Raw genomic sequence first — 8,737 nt, 5'->3', positions numbered from 1 at the left:
ATGTCCCATTTATATCAAAAATAAATTGTACTACATAAAAAACTATATTATTTTACAATAATACAAAGCAGACCACAATAATTTTTTGATTTCTTTCTATTTTTATTTTCCACAATATTTATCCTTCCCAGGGGATATATATCATTTTATGTGCTTCTAATTCCTTACAATGTCAGATAGGTTAATCAATATAAATACTGACAGTTATTGATCATTAGCTACTCAGCAGCTTCTTAACCCTTAAATCACTACAGCAATGCTGTCATAAAATATAGATTATTTATCATTACTCTTTTATGTGTACTATAGTTGTCATATCATTAATATTAGCCTCTTATCTTTGCCATCTGGATGAGAAAAAAGCCTTATCCTTTTTGTTAGGAATTAAAAATATGTAATTTCCTTATCAGCTAACACTGATATAACACAGCTATCATTTTTTGCTTCTCATTGTCTAATTTAATTAGAAAGATGTAGTAAACGGTACACACTACAGCACTGACATTCTGTTATAGATGCCTTGGTTTACATTTCAAAAAATAATTCTTTCATCCTGATTGTCTTGTAGTATTTAATAAAACCGGTTCTCTTGACACAAGAAAAGTACTCTATACTCTGTATGGGTGATAGGAACATTAGTGGATATGATGTTGCTTGGTAAAGGAAGAGGTGGAATATGAAACATTGTTGAAGTGTCTTTTAAAAAACAAAATGATAATTTTGATAACTCCTAGTACCAGATGAGCCTCAGAAGGTACATTTAAACTCAGATTAGCATCCAAAAGTTCAGATACTTCTCTGAATCTTAGCCAGTCTATTCAAACATAACGATCAAGAAAATTAGGCCCCAAATCCCGCGGTGCTATCTGCTTGGGTAGACACTTACACATGCACAGAGACCTACTGAGATCAGAGGGGTTCCTCACAGGCTCGAGGGTCTGTCCGCATGCATCTTATTACAGGATAGCTTTCCTCATGAATTATGCAGCACTTCCTCCTTACCAACAAACAGAGAAAACAGCTCTTTTACAACATATTTCTTGTCACCACAGCTAGGCCTGGAAAAAGAATAGCATAGAGAGAGAGTTTCAAATCAAGAAGGCAGCATAGATTTGCACCGTATAAACTAACTAAAACAGAACACTTTAACCTCCCTGGATACTCCATCACTCACCTCAGGGTAGCTGTTCTTAGATAGCAAACCTGTAAAACAATTATTTGAACAGGAAATTGTGGAACAGGAAATCATCCACAGACTGGATTGTACTAAGCATTGTTTAAACAGGGACTATAGATTCTTATCCCTTTACCAGGATTAGTTTTTGTGACCCATTTGTTCCTATAGGTTCTTTCCTTGCATGCCTTTCCCAGTAGTGTTTCTCACCCCTCCTCTCTTCCCCTTCTCCCCCTCTCTTCCTACCTTTTGTCTTCAAAACATTCTCTCCATTCTGCACATTGCTATGTACATTTCACTTCCTTTCACAGCTTCTGATGAAGTCAGGTCCAGCTCATGAGAGCTTATGCTATATATATCTAAATTAGTTAGTCTATAGCGTGCAAATCTACCTGCCTTCTAATAGAATAACATACAAACATGAAAATAATGGGAGCTAAAAGACTTAACTAAACCTTTTCAAATTTCAAAAAAAGTTTGACAAAAAATAAAAGTAAGAGTAAAGCTTAATGTAGTTCTAGCAGTTCGTTCATCCTTAGTGAGTACAAGGTCTCAAAAATCTGTATGTGAAAAACAATGTATTTCATATATTCCTGTGTACAACAGGAGAAGGAAAATTACATACAAAAATATGATAAACTACTGACTGGAAAATTGCAGAAATAGCTTTCCCGTCCCTCAATCTTCATGTATTGCTATAAAAGGAAACAAGTTTCATATTCCAGTATGATAAGAATGATGACAATTTTAAATATCTGTGTTTGTGTAGAAATTCAAAATTAATCAAATGCTGATGCCTAAGGGCGAAAGAGAATATAATGTAGCACAGACAATGTCAAAGAAACAGGAACAGCCATGGATCAAGTTTCTGATAAAAGAAAAAATAATCCTCAGAAATTCTCATAATTTTTCATGTTAGTTTCATATCTGTGTACAGCAGTACAGTGCAAAGACCTGTTATACATTGGGTATATGATCTACTGTGAATTTTCTTTCTCAATGGAAAATAAGTGTAATTTCAGCATTCCATCCCTGGTCATTATGTGATATGGAGATTAAAAAAGAAAAGCAAGCAAACTTCTACAATAAGACTCTCATTTAAAAGATTAACTCTAATATAAAATTACTTTATCTTGTCTTGCAACTATCAGGAAACTCATTAAGTTTACAGCAGTCACTTTGGATGGAAATTACTTCTCTCCCCTGAAGAGACTGTTAACTGTAGTCACGTATTTCATGGTCCATGATTATATGAACTTGTCCTGTTTCAGCAAAGAGCTCAAAATCTGTACAACATTAACTCATTGACAAGGCCTAAACATGGACTCTTTGCTTTCTGCCTTCTATTTCTTACAGAGAGGCTGACAATAAAGGTTTGCCTTGCTAATGGAGCATTAGATTAAGTGGACTGGTATATTTGTTGACTGGATTTTGGCAAATAAGTAGAAGAAGTAATTGCTATCATAAGCACAGCAACAAATCCACTTTACATTTTAATTTAATGTGTTTGTATGGGTTTTTAATCCTTAGAACTCTTACACCCTACTGTAGCTAGCTGTAAATGTGAATCATAAAGTGTTTTCCTAATTGTGTGTCATCAGCATTTTTTCAGCTTTGGGAAAAATGTTTTGAATAGGTTGATTCATTTGGAAATATTACTGTTAATATTTTGTGAGATGATCAACTACTATATTTCCTAGAAAGAATAGTGAAACACTATTACTCTTATAAAACTGCTTAAATAAGAAGCCTAGTAAATTTAAGTAATCATTGCAATAAAGGGAGGCCATATATATAATAAATAAATGTACACACTTGTAAGCATTTTTAGAAATTGATATGATCCAATGTTTGCTTTTAGTTTTCACAAATAACTTACCTGTCAAATCTAAGAGCAAACAAGTCGCTTATACTCATGTTTTTCTTTAAGAGACTATCACCAATAGGTGAATAATGTAATGCTTTCACTGATGGGATAAAATCATTAAACTGGATAAGCTAGAGGCATTTATTTACTTATTCTTTGACAAGATCACTTGCTTCATGTTGCACAACTTCCCATAGGAATTGCTTTTTGTTTAAAAAATTCTTTAGATCTTGTTGCATTACAAAAAGCTGAGCTCTGTTACATTGTCATTTGGAATGAATTCCTACATGGGATAAATCTAATTTTTAAAGATCAAGTTACATGTTTCTCATGAGGGTCAACTTATCGTATTATGGGTTTTGACTTCATTAAGGGCTGTCTTAAAAGGTCTGTGTGAACCCAGGAATCACTATACACTAGAAAATGTCATTTATGGATTTTCAATTAGAAGTGGAATAATAAATGCAGGTATTCAATTTACTCTGAAAAGTTTACTGGGGATGTTTTCAAGCAAGACCCATTGGATGGATGATGAGATGCCAAGGAAATCCACAGACTATTGACTCTAACACTGCTTTAGATAAGACTTTTGATTTTTCAGTTACCATGCCACATACATCTGCCTCCAACAGGGTTAGATGACAGGGCATGTCTACACATGCTTTTACTCCAGCTTAAATTTACTCCACAGCAAATTACTGCACAGTAAGAGGGAATAGGCCAGCATTTACATGTGCAGTCGTTAAAGCGCATTAACATTGTGTGTGGACTGACTTGGAACTAAAGTTAGTCCCAAGTCAGTCTACAGACAGTTTTACTGTGCAGTAAGGTATCTACACACGCATTACTGCACAGTAACTAAGCAGGCATAAATTTGATACCTCTATGATACAGGTATCATATTTATGCTCAAGTCAGCGTAAGTCACTATATTTAGTGCACAGTATAGGTCTGTACGTGTACTTGCGCGCCTGTACTGTACAGTAATTTTGGTTACTGTGCAGTAAATGCACACATGTAGATGTGCCCACGATACATAGACCTGCATTTATATTACAGCTGTCACTTTTGCTACCAATGTTAGAGCAACTTCATAATGAAACAGTGGGCCATTTGGAACCAAAGTACCTCTTTAAATATGTTCAAAAATCCAAAGGCAGCAATAACCCCTTTTTATTGTGACAACATTATGACGCACTAACCAGTGGCTCTACCAAATGGAATTTCCAGCCAGATTGCTTCTTACCTGACTTCCAAACTTATGTGTAGAGTTACTGAAGAATTTTTCACAGTGCTGGAATTTGTGTGTGTAAGGGAATGATTCACAGTTCTAATTTTATATTCATCTTGGTATGCTAGACTGATATTGCATTGAGTATCTTTTATATTTCAGTGGGACAAAATCTTCTTATTTTTTGTTCTTTGTCCCTGGTTGCATTTCCTTGGCATGCCTTTTAATAGTTGCAGATACCATGTGTTTCATGGCTCAATTTTGTGACTTCCCAGATTACTGAAATTAAAATATGTCCAGAATTGATTTCTGTTTGGATTGTATGCCTTCCTATGGTATTTTTTCCAGACCTCTACTTCAGGCTTAGAAAGGAAAATACCTAGGTAAGGGCTGACGTTGTGAATCCTGTACTGTGTGAAGTACAGTGGGCACACTAAAAATGAATTTTAGTTTTAGAAATATTACTGATTCAATAAAGTCACTTAAAATGGGGAATTCCAGTAGAATCAACAGTACTTATATAACTGGAATGAACATTTTCTACCAGTACTTTAATATCAAGAAGGTATTTTACAGGTAGTCTGAGAATGTGATGTTTCCTGATGACAGGGTAAAGGGTTTGGAGTCAGATACAAAGCTGATGTAAATTAGCATAGCTCAATTGACTTTAATGATCTTCACCCTAATATATGGCCTTTTCCCCCCAGTCCTGGAAGACAAAGATATAAGATCATGACACGTATATAAAAAAGGATTTTTAGATAATATATAAAATGTATATGAAAGCTATTTCAGACCATTTGATCACTTTCTAAAATTCAATAGTTGTCACTTTTATCTTCCTTCAAAGCTTCTGCAGCTGAATTCATATTACTAAAACAGCCTGGTGTTATGGATAGGTGCATATATATTGAATCATATAATGAGCCCATTTCTTAGAAAATCTGCACAAGTAAAACCTCCCTGTCTTTCACATATGAGAGAAGTATCTACTTGGCCAGGTACAAACTGGCACTGCACCACCAATTCAGTTTACATCAACTAAGGATTCAGCCCAATACCTTCACTCATTTGTCCATCTTGTCTGACACTAGCCTTTGATTTCTACTTCTTTTCTCAAGACTTGTTCTGTACAATAAAATGAATGACAAGTAGCAATAGACCAAGAGATACATTTCAGCAGTACAATGCATCTGCCTAACAAATGTCTTGCACAGCTTATTTGATGCTGATATTTTGCTTCAGGAATTTAGATATCTGATAAGTAATTATTGAGGGAGAGAAGAATTGATCATTCATTGCAGCTAATATTGCTACATATCTGGAGACGCAATTGCTTTCAAAGGCTATTAAAAGAATGAAAGGAACATGAACTTGTAGAAAAGGATTTAGATACTCTGACAAATGGGTGTATGTGAATACATGCACACACGCATATAGGTAAGAGGAGGAAACAGGGAAGGAATAATCTATTTTTATTTGATTAATTATGAATATACACTACATACACACATGCAAAAAATTACATAGTGTCCAGTTATTTGCCCATATGTTTATCTGGCACGTCTGGGAGCCAGCAGGCATTTCTCAAAATGGGCTTAAGATACAAGCATACCTTGCCAGTTCTCAACCCCTAAAGATCCCATACAAATTAATCATTCTTTTGGCTGAATACTTAAAGCAGATTGAACCATTTCTTAACATGCAATCAAACCAGACACTTGTAGACCTAATTACAAGTGACAGCTCAAGCCAGAACTTCAGTGCTGGCTCACTTCACTCTTTCATCTATGCTGCCTCAGGGATTAGAATTTAAACGCCTCTGTCACTGGGGAAATTACATGGTTAAACTAGCTTTCATAAGGAAATCAATTACTTTTCAGATTTTTAAGTTTATTTTTACATCCCAGAGCAGTCTTCAGGCCTTTATATTAAAATGACACATATACTGCACTAGTGCATCATTCTTTCATTTTTCATCTTCCTAGGGGCCTTCTTCATATTCTTTTAATCTTGCCCAGCTATAAACTACTTTTAATAGCTGTTGGGGGTCATCTTCTGTATTGCAATTTACTTTGATATGTCTGATAAAGAAAGACTTATAATTATTTATAAATATATTGTATATGTGTTTTAATGTATATACATATATTATATTGTAGAGCTCAGGAGATTTTTTTCCTGATCAGATTTATATTTTCAGTTCCAATTTATCCCATCTAATAAGACAACTTATAGTAGCAGTCGTGTTGACAGAAAAAGTAATAGCTTTACAAAAACAGTAACCTGTTGCCATATATTGCTATACAGAAAAATGGATGTGCTGGTTTGGGGCACATCTTTTTATTGAACGACTACAGTTCATGATGGAACATACGTGTGAAAAAAGCGCATCCCTAATTGCCAAATGCTCTGATAAAGAGGACCAATTAATCTTTGTCTCTTGGAAATGAGGGTAGGAATTAACTCCTGGAAACTAGGGTGAAGGCAAAGTTGAAATAAAACTTACATTATTAAAGTTCTTTGCAACTATCTTTTCATACTCTGTGCAAATTACTTTGCACTCATGTCAGCCCATGACTTAATACAATTGCTGGAACCTAGTATGTTACTAACACAGAGGAAAGCTAAAAACCATAAATTATCCTGGCAGTGACTATTATCTAAACCTGAATGACTTGGTTGCATTTATATTAGCTCATCTCTGCTTGTTGTTATCTTTGGGGAATTTCACCTTAATGTGACTTGAGTGGGCAAGCTAACTCTCCAGCAAGCCCAGATATAGCCTTGCCATACTGGAACTGCTGGAACAGGCTGCTAATGTACAAAGAGATAAGAATTTAGAGAAGTTTATAATCTGGTGCATAGCCGGATCTAAATATAACCTATGTATACTGTCAACATAGATCACTAGAGAACTCCAAATTAATTGCTATAAAAGTCTCAGCCTTTGCATGATGTATTCTGACTATACTGATACTTACAACTTGCTCTTTTCTGGACTTTGTTATGCCACAAATTACAACTGTTTTTGCACAGTCCAGACAAAGTTCTTTGGGTAAATTGAATATCTTTTATTAGACTATTTTTATTGGTCTAATGAAAGATATCCGATTTACCCAAAGAACCTTATCAACCTATGTTCTTAGACCAACATGGCTACAACCAATACCTTTGCACAGTCAACACACGTATGCCACATTCTGATGCACAGAACCTGCACGATCATTAAACGGTTCATATTTCCCAGCTTCCACTGTTATCAAAGGAATCTAAAAATATTAAAAATTTTAAAAACCATCAAATCTGTTGTCAGATTCTTTCACTGTAAACTTCAAAATTTACCCAAACAAATTTAAATAGAATAAAGTCATTATAACATTGAAATATAAAACCCAAGATTCCTTGGAATTCTTGATGTAATACTATTATTGGATAAAGAACAGACCATTGGTTTGAAATATTTACTCAGATACAGTATAATCTACAAGCAAAATGTATTTTATTTGCATAATGTCATAGCAATCAGGACCTATGCCAATAGAATTTGCCTAAGGTGATGAATTCCATTTCTGTAATTCCTGGCAGGGTCCATCCAAAACATACCAGGTTGCAATCACCTGCCTGCAGACTGGACAGTGAATTGCTGAAAGGTGAGGTGACCTGATTTCCTGTGGCCCCCCTCTCAAACACTCTCCACACACACAGCCATAATGCAGTCCATACCTGGTGTGGAATGCTTTGCACTGTCTCTGCAAATTAAGGGACATTTTAACTAAAATTCCCCTGACCCATAGGCTAAATTGGGGTAATGTATTTTTAGTTAATGATTTGCTTAGGGTAGATTAATATTCATTTAATAAAGAGATGGTTCCAAGACAGGGGTTTTATATTGTCTATTGTGACTGCTGGGTTTCGAATAGCCGCTCTCGGATGGCTTTCTCTCTGGTGGTAGATATCAAGTGCCTTACGGACTTGTGTTGTCACCCGAGTAGATGTCTTCTCCCCGAGTCTCCAACCCCATACTCGCCTGCCATGACTTGTTGTTCCTTAGTGTGCGGGGTTGTTCGTCGAGTGCGCTCGGTGGCCCATAGTTCACCCGGCAGTCACTCACAGGGCTCCTCCACCACTACACCCTGGCCTCATGCCTCCTTCAGTGTTGCATTCGTCTGTTGGCCTTTTCCCTCTTATGGGGTAACACCTCCCGGCTTAGTGTTTGGGTGTCCGCAGCCTATTGCCACACTCACCTGTATGGGCCTGCCCTTCCGCCGTCTTTGCCTTCGCCTCTCCTTCGGGGAAAATACCAAAAAAAAAGGAACAGTAAACCCTCTTTCTTACTTTCCTACAGCCTTCCTCCTCGAGGGACCTGCACTCTTCCCCTATGCCCCTTCATCCAGGGTAACTAAATAGTCAACCAAAAAAATACGGGGCAACCCAACACTCCCTGTTTACTTTCTATCATTCC

The 8,737-nt window shown here is 36.1% G+C and overlaps 1 long non-coding RNA gene across 1 annotated transcript in view; it reads right to left on the bottom strand.

Annotated features, from left to right (window-relative positions):
* The window catches only part of LOC109297012, a 21,842-nt gene extending 13,425 nt beyond the window's left edge, over nt 1-8,417 (bottom strand). The window contains exons 1-2 of the long non-coding RNA XR_002097147.1: nt 8,406-8,417; nt 427-430 (exon numbers count right to left, since the gene is read on the bottom strand). This is a non-coding gene — a long non-coding RNA (uncharacterized LOC109297012). The remainder of the gene's footprint in view (nt 1-426; nt 431-8,405) is intronic.
* Nucleotides 8,418-8,737: the final 320 nt, after the last annotated feature.

This window comes from Gavialis gangeticus, unplaced genomic scaffold (assembly GCF_001723915.1).
Source record: "Gavialis gangeticus isolate Ggan-Ray unplaced genomic scaffold, GavGan_comp1, whole genome shotgun sequence".
NCBI classification, from domain to species: Eukaryota; Metazoa; Chordata; order Crocodylia; family Gavialidae; genus Gavialis; species Gavialis gangeticus.
Note: the sequence above shows the minus strand (reverse complement) of the source record. Positions and strands in the feature narration are given on the sequence as shown.